This window comes from Vulpes lagopus, chromosome 4 (genome assembly GCF_018345385.1).
Source record: "Vulpes lagopus strain Blue_001 chromosome 4, ASM1834538v1, whole genome shotgun sequence".
Classification (NCBI taxonomy): Eukaryota; Metazoa; Chordata; class Mammalia; order Carnivora; family Canidae; genus Vulpes; species Vulpes lagopus.
Window position 1 is genome coordinate 85,340,534 of NC_054827.1, and position 13,458 is coordinate 85,353,991.

The following is a 13,458-nucleotide window of genomic DNA, read 5'->3' on the forward strand; positions in this document are numbered from 1 at the left end:
AGCATAGAAGTCATAGTTCAAAACTTTAGCAGTTGGTAGCTGCTAAAAAGCATTTAAACTTATAAAAATATTTTGTGACATATTAATATTGATTTCATTGCCTATATAGAAAAAACTTAAAGAGTATTTGCAACAGATCTTGAAGCTAGAAGGGACCTTCCACTTTAATTTCTTGTTCAAGGCAAGATCTCCATTACAACATCACAGGGAGGTAATTATGTAGCACCTGCCTAAGCACGTCCAGGAACCTTTCCTTTACTCCCTTTTATGACCACCACCTCTGTTTTGGTGCATGGTACATAGAGAAAATATTATCTTATAATGCACTGAAATGTTTCTCTTTAACTTTAACTCACTGGTTTTAGTTCTGCCCTCGAGAGTCGAAACTCTTCTCTATAAAGTTATTCTTCAAAGACTTGAAGACAATTACCACCATTTTCAAATGTTCCATAGAAGATATAATTTCCAAGCCCTTTATCAGTTGTACTTCTCACCTCTTTCTTATACTTGCTCTTAAATACACTAATGGGGGCAGCCCCGGTGGTTCAGCGGTTTAGTGCCACCTTCAGCCCAGGGCATGACCCTGGGGTCCCGGGATCGAGTCCCACGTCGGGTTCCCTGCATGGAGCCTGCTTCTCCCTCTGCCTGTGTCTCTGCCTCTCTCTCTCTCTCTGTCTCTCTCTCTCTGTGTCTCTCTCTCTGTGTGTGTGTCTGTCATGAATAAATAAATAAAATCTTTTTAAAATTTAAAAAAAATTAAATATGCTAATGGATAATGTTTATCTAATCATCATCAGTTCCATTTTTTTAAGCAAAACTTGGTTGAATTCAACAAAGTCATGTATAAAAATGTAATACATCCTTATACATGTACTCACTTATCAATGAATATTATTAATTCTCCACCAATTGTCACACTAACACATTTTAACAGAATTTAGCTGTAATTAAGGAAGATGTGATTACTTAATCTGATGCAGTAACAAAAATACAGAATAGCATTCCAACTAAAATAATTCATAATTCACTTAAATATTTTTACTAAGATTTAAAAACTCAGTTTTTACAACACAATAAGGAAAGAAAAAATTTACAGTGTTTGTAAATGACTTAACATTGATTTTTTTTTTTTTAATTTGTGTCATGTTGGAGCACCTGGGTGGCATAGTCAAAGTGTCTGACTCTTGGTTTCAGCTCAGGTCATGATATCAGGGTGGTGAGATCGAGCCCATGTCAGTCTCTGTGCTCAGTTCAGAGTCTGCTTAAGACTTTCTCTCTCTCTCCCTCTGCCCCTTCCCCCCCTCTTTAAAATTAACAAATAAATATTTTTTAAAAATTGTGTCATGCCAACTCTGTAAGAGCATTGGATTTTAAGTAACAGTACTAGGTTAAATAATGTCCCTTCATAATCCCTGTCCACCTAGAACCTATGAATGTGACCTTTTGGGAAACAGGATCTATGCAAATGTACTAAAGTTAAGATGAGGTCATACTGGAACAAGGTAGACTCTGCATCCAATATGACTAGTGTCCTCTTAAGAGGAAAATTTGGCTACAGAGACACAGATACACAGGGGAGAAGGCCATGGGAAGACAGAGGCACAGACTGAAGTGGTATATCTACAAGCCAAAAAATGCCAACAATTGCCATCAACCACCAGAAGCTAGAAGGGGCAAGGAAAAGTTCTTCTCTAGAGCCTTTAGAGGGAGCATGGTCCTGCAAACACCTTGAATTTCAACTCCCAACCTCCAGAACAGGAAGAGAATAAATTTAAGTCATTCAGTTCATAGTACTTTCTTATGGTAGCTCTAAGAAAGTAATACAGGAACTATATTTTCCAATAAACTTGGTGGCATATTTACAATGCCTCCCAGTTAGCTGGACATCCCACCAGCCCTCCTATATAAGAACCCTGCTGGTTGGTCCTGATCAGCACCAGTTCTATTGGCTGGACCCAACTTATTCTGATTGGTTGATTCCACTGCCATGGATGGCTAAATATTTAAGTATCATTCCTCCCTGTAAGGTAAGATATCAGGTATCCAAAACTATCACCTTTAAAAAATATATTTTTATTTATTTATTTGAGAAAGCACATGTACTCATAAGCAGGGGGAAGGGCAGAGAGGGAGGGAAAGAATCTCAAGCAGACTCTGTGCCAGTGTAGAGCCCATAGGAGGTTCAATGTCTGACACTAAGAACATGACCCAAGCAGAAACCAAGAGTCCCTCGCTCAACTGATTGAGCCACTCAGGTACCCCAATACCATCTCCTTTTATTATTTCATTAAACTTATACATTTTGTAGATGGAATTATTGTTTTAAATTCTAGCTCTGCATCACCCAAACACAAGCACAGCCTCTGATGGCACTCAACCACTGAAATATTTTCATTTGGACAACATAAATGACTTAATATTGGCTTAAATCAAAGATATATGTAGTGATTGTTACTTTTTACATCAGGTATCTATTTCTTCTTCTTCTGAAACAGTAGCCAATTTTCTTCTAAGGAATCATTCCCTTCTCCCCTATAAGTATGGACATGGCTGCCCTACACTCAGAACGATCACAGGACTCTGATCTGGCCAATAAGAACATCAGTCTTGCTAGCCTCAGAGACTCGGGCAGGGGCAAAAAATCTACTCAAGGCCAATGAAACACAGTTAAGGACTTTGGTTAGGGGAGGGGGAAGATACTCTCTTTTCTACTGGAATTGAACCAAGAAGATAAAGTCTTGGCAGTGTTGGCAGCCATCATATAATTAAATGGAACCTGAGAATGAAGCCATGCAGAGGAAAGTAAGACCATGAAATGCGGAAGGACGAGATCTTGATTACACTATTCATACCAACCATACCGAAGCTAGTTCTACCTTCAAATTTTTCAATTACTTGGCCTCCAAAGCCCCTTCTTGGCTTCAGCCAATTTGGATTGGGTTTCCTGTCACTTGCAACTGAAATAATATTTCTATAAAATGCCCTATATTATGTTATTAGGAGTTTTTTTTTAAAGATTTTATTTATTTATTCATGAGAGACACAGAGACAGAGGCAGAGACACAGCCAGAGGGAGAAGCAGGCTCCATGCAGAGAGCCTGATGTGGTACTCAATCCCGGGACCCCAGGGTCATGCCCCGAGCCAAAGGCAGACACCCAGCTGCTGAGCCACCCAAGCTCAGGAACTAAATAGTTTAAAACAAGGTATGATTTTTCCAGTATCCTCCTATGACCATGGAAGGAGTCTCTTAAGCAATAAAATAGTTTGACTTGAATAAATAAATAAACAAACATGATTTCTATTGTATTTATGAACACCCTCGTTATAATAGATAATCAATAGTTGATTATAAAAAAAATTTTTACCAAATATAGTAAATCCAAAATGGTATGTGATTGTGAATCAAAAAGTACCAGCAGTCTGCAATTTAAAAATAATCCAGGTATGGGGGGGGGGGGGTACTCTTAAGACATGCAGAGAAAAGTTAGAACTAAGCTGTGTGTGCTGAATCTGATTCATCAAATGAGAGTAACTATTCTATTTCATGAGTGCTGATCAGACAACCTCTCCTTGAGATCATCTATAATTTAGTAAAATCCTAATTACAAGGCAAAATATATCTCCTTTGACATCAAGAGGTTAAGTCCAAAATTCCTATGCACCTCTGTTATAAAATTTAAATATATTATCTGATCTCTTTTCCAATGAATTGACAGATATGTCATTTTTAATATTACTTATAATTTAAGGGATTTTATTTCTGTTTTAGGTAATTCATGATGCTACTATTAGTGTAAGTAGCATCATGCACAAGGGCTTTTGATTCAGCCTCTATCTGGTCATGGTAATTTTCTTTTTGGTATCAATCTCTCAAACATCAAGATTAGCCTTGAAAAATTAAATATAGGGGGAAAAAAAACAGTTTAAAGCATTTTAGCTTCCTTTCAAACATTTACTTCCACAGAAGTAGGCCTTTCTCCTACACTGCTTTAATTTAAGGCAGAAAAATGTTTTATTCTTCACTGTTGGAAGGTTATTTTTGTAGAAACAAGCAAACGTAAAAGCATGAGAACTGCCCCCCTGAGCTAGCACTGCCGTCCATCTAGCCCAATAAATGATAATTAACTCAAATTTTGACTGACTTTTCTGGTCGACTTTCAACTCTAGCTTCCCCTCATTCTTTCTGTACTTAAGATAGCCTACAATTTAGTGTTTTCTTTAATTTTTAACATATGTTAGTTTTGTTTCCAAAGTTAGGACCTAGGCTCCAGGCCATAGGGAAGAAAGGGTCCTAACTACAGAGTCCAGTTCCACATAAAAACCTGGCCTCTGGTCCCTGAAAATACCCTAGACCAGAACAGGAAAAAGTAGGAACAAAAGAAATCTTGCAATTTATCCAGCTCAACCCTCTCATTTTAGAGATAAGAGGGTGAAGGACTGAAGTACTTTTGAGAGACTTGTCTTACAGCTAATTGGAGGAAGTGCTGGAAGTGGAAAGGAGGCCTCTTGACCCAGGGCTTGCTACCACACTCAACAATTCTTCCAGAATCAGGATCATGGCAGAAACATGCTTACTGACTCTCAGGGAGTGGTGTAAGCCCACGCTTTGCACACTGAGTAACAAACTGAAACTGTTCAAGCGTGGTCTGGGGACCAGCAGCCTCCATGTCACCTGGGAGCTTGTTAGACACACAGAATCTCAAGCTCCTCCTCAGACTTCCTGAATCAGAATCTGTACTTAACAGGACCCCAGGTGATTTGTGTGCACATTTGGAAGCACTGAGGCAACATGTACTGCAATCCCTGATTCAAAGGTATGGCAAACTGATTACATTAAACAGTGGTTCTCAGCCCTAGCTGGGGTCCCCCTCAGACCAGTGAAATCACAATCTTTCTACAGTGCAAACTTCAATGTAGCAACCAGCGTTGAGAACTACTTTACTTAATTAATTCACTGAAGTTCCCATTTTAAACTCTGAGAACAGTCAACCAAGTAAGTATTCTGTAGCTGTCTTAGGAGAAATGGCCACAAACAACTCCCAACCTCCAGGAATACCATGGCCCACTTGGAGCTCTCCATAGGCAAAATTGGCTTCTGCGAATTCTCATCTTGAGCGAATTCTCATTTTGACAGTACCGAGACAACTTTTTAAGTGGTCTTTACTACCACCTCAAACTCCGCTTTCTGGCAACTTGCCCAGCCTTGACCCAAGCCTCTGTAACTGTCATTAATCTAATAACTCAAAACTGTCACCACCCCATGTCCAACTACACTTTAGCCATCGGAGCTCCTTACTGCCCATCTGCCACTAAGCAGGTTGCTTCACTCTGTCACTGCAGAAGAGAAATAATAGAAAATGTCCAGGTGTTGTTCCCCAGACACCACTAATGAAAAAGAGAACACTTCCGCCTCATAGTCAAAACTCAAGTTATCTACATAGAATACCCTTCACATTACACCAAAATGTGGAATAAAGAGTTAAATGAGAAAAACAATACCATCAATGTGCTAGATGAAAACACTGGAATGAATGTGTACATACATAAAGATATATATGTAATTTCATATTTATATTTATGTATGTATTTAAGGATATTTTAAAATAAATAAAAACCCACAGTTATAATAAAATAATAATTTCTATATCATGGAAAAAATCTTAACACCATAAAACCAAAAGATAAATATCAAAATATGAAAAATACATTTGTAGCCCATATCATAGGACTAATTTTGTCAATATATAGTTTTAATTTCCCCCAATGTATTAATAGTTCCAGTAAATCAGTAAGAAAAAGACCAACAGGGGTGCCTACGTGGCTAAGTTAGTTAAGCAGCTACCTTTGGCTCAGGTCATGATCCCAGGGTCCTGGGATCAAGCACTGCTTCAAACTCCCTGCTCAGCAGGTGGTCTGCTTCTCTCTCTCTCTCTCCCTCTGTTCCTCTCCCTGCTCATTCTCCTTCTCTCTCCCTCTCAAATAAATAACTAAAATATTTAAAAAATAAAAATAGAAAGACCAACAGCTCAACAGGAAAATGAGCAAAGGATATAAACAGGTCACTAAAGAGGAAGTACATATGGATATTAACCATATAAAAATAAACCTATTTTACACATAAGAAAACATTACCCATAAGAAAAATGCAAATTAAAACTACGTGATACCATTTTTTACCTGTCAGATTGACAAAGACCAAAAGCATGAAATAAAGTGTATAGGTAAAGATGTAGAAAAAAATACACAGGCACTGTCATACATTGCCACGGGCAGGGTAGTTTAAATTAATATAACTTCACTGGGGAACAAGTTGGCAATAACTAACCAAATTAAAAATGCACATATCTTCCACCCAGAAATGCACCTTATAGATATAGCTGTACATGCAGGAAATAAAATTCATGCAATGATATGTATAAAGTATTGCTTTAACAGCACTCAATTGGAAATAACCTAAATACCTATCAATGAAGTTAAATTATGGTATATCCAAATAATGGAATGTTATTCAGCCATAAAAAAAAATGAGTAAGTTCTCTAAGTATTGATATGGAATAATAACAAAGGTAGATCACTGAGGGGGGAAAATGTGCAGAATAGTATGTGTACATATATATTATGCTACCATTTATTTAAATATAATTGTATACATCTGTGTGCGTATTAAATATATCTGGAAAAAAAAATAAATATATCTGGAAGGACACCCAAAACACTGGTATCATGGTGACCTCTGAAGGTCCAGGTGAGGCAGGTGGGAGAGTTAGGAAGTTAACTTATTTTTTTTAGTGTACAAACCCTTTTGTGCCTATAAATAACACTTCATATTAAAGAAATACTTCATTGACTGCCCTTTGAACATATGCCTTCAAGCTATCACACTGCTGTAATAAATTCCAATTTTGAACTTCTAGGGAAAAAATGTCCTGGAAGCCATATAGAACCCTACAGAGACAACCAAATTTTCTAGTGTAGTGATGACTGAGTATTGGATGGAGATCTAAGGATTTCCTAACAGAACAAGTGTGTGTCTGCTTTCTCACAAATTGCCATGGGCTATGCCACCCAGATAGCTGTTATGCCTGTTGGAATCCAGCTATCCAAACAATTATAGGGCTTCTATTATTGAATTTTAATAAGGGTTTAATGATCTTCTCTAGAAAAACACTGCTATCTAAAATATATATATATATAGGGGCACCTGGGTGGCTCAAGCATCTACCTTCGGCTCAGGTCATGATCCCAGGGTCCTGGGATCGAGCCCCACATCAGGCTCTGTGCTCAGTGGTGAGTCTACTTCTCCCTCTTCCTCTGCCACTCCCTCCTTTCATGTTCTCTCTCTCCCTCACTCTCTCAAATAAATAAAATATTTAAAATTAGATAGATAGATAGATAGATAGATAGATAGATAGATGCTTATCTAAGGGCCTCAGCTCTACCTTGCAATAAAATATTGCATATAGTACTTAAACTCAAGTTAACTGCCCAGAATGACCAGCTGCATGCAGGGCTTGGCAAGGCTGTTGGGGAGGAATTATGACAAGCGGAAGTTTCTAGGTCACTGCCAACACTGATGAAACAACATGACGTTCAGGGTCAGTGGAACCCTGAGGAAGAGGCCAAACCTAGGCCACAGATCTTGAGTGATTACTCTTTCCCTCCGTAAGAGATCAAATCAATACTATCAGCAGCTGCCCATAGCTGATTAATGATAGGGGTGAAAAAAATAAAGTAAACACTGCTGCTGAAAAGCAAAGATTACACTGGGTAGATCAGACATTAAACTAATATCTGTCTATTTTTTTTAAAAGCCAAAGTCAGATAGCATAGGAAAGTAATCGTTAAGGATTGAGAGATCCTCCAGAACACAATTCTAAATATGCTAGTGTTGCCTCTCCTCTTGCCCACTCTTAACACCCACGCAATCTCACTAACTGCAGTTTCAATTTCTGAACCCAGTTACACCTTTCAATGCATGTAGATCCAGGCCATGGCTGACTCTAATGCCTCTGAGTCAATATCCAGTCAAAGTAATCCATGAGTAACTCATAAACTTTGACTCAGGTAAAAATTCAAAAGACCAAAAACTCAAGAAACCAAAAGGAAAAGAGAGGGTATAACATACTTCACCTTTGAAAAAGAGCTTTGTACATCTCTAATTTTCCCTAGTCTTATAGTATTTTGGAGTTTAAAAAACATAACAGTCATTTATTAAATAGCCCACACTTATTTCAAAACTTTCTAGGGGAAAGGAATGGAGATGCAGCTCAGCTTCAGTTGAGGAAGCTGGGGCTGTCCTTTTGAGAAAAAATTAAATCTTCTGACTGGGGCCCATCCAATTAAGGCTGAAACCCCCTTGCTTCACCATTTACATGACACAATCCATAATTATTGCTTTTATCTGTGTGACCTACTGTGTGAATGCCTACTGAACACATCTGTTCATTGGCTGGAAATTAAACCACACAAAAACACTGTAACCACTGGCCCTTGACTGGAGGCTCTCTGGCTCTTCCCAATTAAAAGAGCTTTCTTGGCCTGGCTGTGGTATGAAACGAAATGAGAATCTGTAGGATTTTGACTGAAACATTCTCTCCACAGCAGAAGCATATCAGACGATTATACTACCTTCTATCACAATACTTAGTCCAGCAATGAATCTTTTTACTTTAGCACACTCACTATAAACTTTTATTAGATTTAAATTTCTAATCAATCTATAAACAAAGCACAAAGAACTAATTATAATTAATGAACAAAATCTAAATATCATAAATCTTGATGATATAAAAATAGTAATATAATTAATTTTAAAATCAGAAGAGTGGGGACTCCTGGGTGGCTCAGTGATTGAGCCTTTGTCACAGTTCATGATTCTGGGATCCTAGATCAAGTTCCACATCAGGCTACCCACAGGGAGCCTGCTTCTCCCTCTGCCTGTGTCTCTGCCTCTCTCTGTGTCTCTCGTGAATAAATAAAATCTTTTAAAATAATAAAATAAAATAAAAATCAGAAGAACAAGAAGGAATGTGGGAGATAGTATAAGCACATTAATCCCTCATCTATCACAGCAGAAATCAATCACTATTATCCAAAGATGAGAAACTGGTAAGTAGAAGTACGTTGTTTAAAGTTACAAGGATAACTATGAGAATAACCAAGGAATTAATTCTTCATCAATAGGGGCTCCAGTAAACAAATGTAAATCATCCATACAATGGAATACTATGCAACCATCAGAAATAATGAGATATTTCTATATATGCTCACAAAGAAAGATACTATGTTAGGTGGAAAAGGTAAGTTACAGAACAATGATCCCATTTATGTAAATATATTATAAATGTTCATTCATATATTTATGTACATAGAAAACAAACTACAGACCTAAATCAGAGGAAAGGGAAGAAACTATTTTCACCTGCATTTTATATACTTAAGTATATCAGAGTTTTACAATGGCCATATACTGTTTTTCCTTGTAAAAAATAAATAAAACAAATAAAGTAAAATAAAGACCCAACCCATGAAAGAAAAAGTAACACTGCACTAGGAAGCCTGAAATAGGAAAATCCTATTTTCCTTCCACTCTATTATTCTAAGGGAAATAAGTCAATCAGAGAAAGATCTCACTCATATGTGGAATTTAAGAGACAAAACAGAGGATCATAGAGGAAGAGAGGAAAAAATAAACAAGACAAAATCCGAGAGGGAGACAAACCATAAGAGGAAACAAACTGAGGTTTGCTGGAAGGGAGGGGTCTGGAGGGATGGGGTAACTGGGTGATGGACATTAAGGAGGGCACATGATGTAGTGAGCACTGGGTATCCTATAAGACTGATGAATCACTGAACTCTACCTCTGAAACTAAATGCATTATATGAAAATAAATAAATAAATAAATAATATGTTAATTCATTGAAATTTAATTTTAAAAAATTGTTTTAATTTTCCTTCCACTCTGACATCAAAATTATTATAAGAACCATAAAATGTTCTTGCATACAATGTTAACTTTTGTTTTTATTTTGTCTCCTTTTAATTTTTATTTTTTTAAAGATTTATTTATTTATTCATGATAGACTCAGAGAGCGACAGAGAGAGAGAGAGAGAGAGAGAGAGAGAGAGGCAGAGACACAGGAGGGAGAAGCAGACTCCATGCCGGAAGCCCGACGCAGGACTCAATCCCGGGACTCCAGGATTGCGCCCTGGGCCAAAGGCAGGCGCCAAACCGCTGAACCACCCAGGGATCCCTTTTCTCTCCTTTTTAAACTAACTCTCTAGTTGCTAAACCAAAACAAGGGCAATATTTCTTTCCTAGAATTAGAGCATATCTTCACTATTTTTCAAATGGACATTTTTTTTGGCCACTTAAAATTTCAATTTTAAGGGCTTTCAATTTTCAACTTCATTTCAATGAAAACATACTGAGAAGCCTTGCACTGTGCTCATTTACCTAAAACCCTGGTTTTCATATAATTGTCCTAGCTCCCTCTCCCTGGGAGAACTCAGACCTCCTATGTCCCCCTTCTCTTCACCTCCAACCCCTTCATAGATGGGCAGTGAATTAATATAATCAATTCCCTTGCCCAAATGCAGGTCAAAGCACAGCAAAGCACAGTGGCCCCAAGGAAAAAAAGAGCAGAAAGATCTGCTCTTAGCCACTTACCAGACCAGAAAAAGTTACTGAGCCAATTTGGTGACCTTATCTGAGAGAAGCACACATTTATATGTTTACATACCTACACAGCCTGCTTATTTCATAAAAGTTTAAAAAAATGATTAGAGTTTAAATGATGCTAAATTCCTTCCCTTTCTTGGAACCAAAGCATCAAAAGTAACTTTAAATCACATTGGTTCCATTTTCCTTATTTCAACAGATATCTCTACAATATTAAATTTCACTATTAAGCATTTTGTGGGATTTCATCCTCTTTTTCCTCTTTTGTTTTTTAATAATGTTTTCAGGTTTTCTACTTGCCCATTTTGAGTTTTCAATTTTCAGTTCATAGATGTGGGACCTCCATCTGTGCCCTCATACTTTTTTTATATTAAACAATTTGGTTTTGCCTCTTAGTGAATTCCTGCTTATTTGTGCCCAAGGAATGGCCAACAGCTTCTATAACTGATTAGAGGGAATGTGGGGAACCTGGTGCAGAAAAATAATTTTTCTGTGTTTCTGCTTCCAATTTAACTTTATAGAGATTTAACGTATTTTGTTTGCTCCAGTTGAAATGTTCTCAAAGGTTTATCATTGCTTTCCCAATATTGTAGCTTAAAAAACAAACACATAAATGACCCATGTTCTAACTTCCCTGTCTTAATTTATAGATTTAAAGTTACGCCAAATCTTATTCCTTTCATAAGTATTTCCTTTTTTATAACATTATCTCTTCTAAGTAAATCATTCAAGAGAATTAAGAGTACTGAAGTAATTTTATACTTAGAGTAAATTGAAAGAAATTTGATAGTCTCACAGTAGAAAATTATCAGGGTAGCAAGTTGTCACTTTGATTTCAAAGCTCTAGTCTTACAAAGCAGTACAAATAATTTATTAACTTTCCTGGTTTTTCAAGAAATAAAGGGTGCCTGAGTTTAGGCAGTTTTACTCAGAGAAGGCTCCTGCTGTGAGAGTGAAAGAAGGCAAAGTGGAAGTAAGAAAGGCCTTCTTGGCACGGGTGCCATACAAAGTACATAAAATGGGTGGCTTAAAACTATGGACATGTATTACTCTCTCACCGTTCCGAATCTGGAGGACAGATTCCAAAATCAAGGTGCTGACAGGGCCATATTCTCGACTCTAGGGAAGAAATCTCTCTTGCCTTTTCCTAGGTTCTGGTTGTTGCCCGAATCGCTGCTTCTGTCTTCGTGTTTATCTTTGTGTCCAAATCTCCCTGCTCTTAAAGGACATCAGTCATAATGTACTTAGGACACACTGCAATCCAGTAGAGCCTTATCTTAACTTGATTATATCTGTAAAGACTCTATTTTCAAATAAAATCACATGTACAAGTTCTGGGTGGACATGAATTTGAGGAAACACCATTCAACTCAGTTCAGATGGCAAAGCAGAAAGAGGTGGGAGAAAAGTAGTCACACAGCTCCTGCAGCTTACCCAGAGGAACAGCCAAGGCAGGATGAAGCCAATGGCCAATACTTCAGAAGCTATTTCAGCCTGAGCACACTAGGCCAGATTCTAATGGCTCCTCCTGGAAACCAAAAAAGTTTTGACCAATCATGGGGAAGAAGAAGCTGTTAGAGAAGGCTGCACAACAGTAGTACAATTACTGCTTTTTATCCATAGGGCCTGGATAATATGAGATTGAAGACTTAACTAAAATCACTCTATTTGCCAAAAAGGGCATTTAATATCCACTATTTGGATCAATACCAGGTATGTGGCAAACTCACACTGTTGGCAGAGAAGAGGGAAAAGAAGGAAAAAGAGAGGGAAGATGTTATCCATTCAGCCTTATTTATTAATGTAACAAAAGTGCCCTGACATATTTCCCACAATGAGTCACAATCTGCCCTCTTAGTCATTTCCATTCCAAGCCTGTACATGTTTAAAGCTCTTCTACTGAATGCCTTCTCCTTCTGTATCTTCTATCGGAACTCCTGCTTCCCATAGCTTGACATGAGCAAGTGACAGAAGAAGAAAGTCTGTTGCCTCTGCATCACGGCAGGAGGTAGGAGAAAGCTGGTCTGATAAAATCCAATAGCGGAAGGAACAGAAGCACACCCCCTTGCCTCACACATATGCTACAAATCTTAGGGAGACATCTTTAATACTTCTTCATTTCCAAGAGTTAATCATGTTCTCCTACTGCTGTATTCCCAATCTTAGGTTTGGAAACAGACCAGTCAAACTGATGATCATATATTTACCAATAGCTTAAAATCTGTATTTGTTAAATTTACATTTCATATAATGGCAATACACACTATATCCTTCAAGAAGCTTTACATTCTTCTGTTTCTTTAATCTTCTATAGAATAATGGAGACTAGACTTCACTCCTATCTTAAACAACTAGAAAACGAAACAAAAGATGTGAAATCAGAATTTTCAGATATGGGACACAGGAAATGCAGGACAGTGATCACTAAGAGATGGGAAATAAACAAGTAAGCTCTACAAATGTCTCAGTTCACTGCCTGAAGAAAGTTCTCGCAAAAGACAAAATAGCAAATGATTCCATGATTTGCTTAAACGATCTAAGAGAATCAACAGAAAAAGTAATAAAAATAAATAAGAGACTTTCAGGCAGTGGCCAGGAAAAAGATCAACATATAAAAATTATTAATTTTACAACTATGATAATAATCCATTAAAATCATAAAGATAGAATGCCTCATTCCCAGCTTGAACAAAAATGTCAAGTATGTAGGAACATACCTATCATGTGAGGAAAACCCTACAACTTTACAGTAAACTATGAAAAAAATCCAAAGTA

At 37.4% G+C, this 13,458-nt stretch overlaps 1 protein-coding gene across 3 annotated transcripts in view; it reads right to left on the reverse strand.

Moving 5' to 3' along the window:
- ATG10 (autophagy related 10) overlaps nt 1-13,458 on the reverse strand; it is a 215,337-nt gene that overhangs the window by 153,862 nt on the left and 48,017 nt on the right. The gene's annotated exons all lie outside the window — the stretch shown is intronic.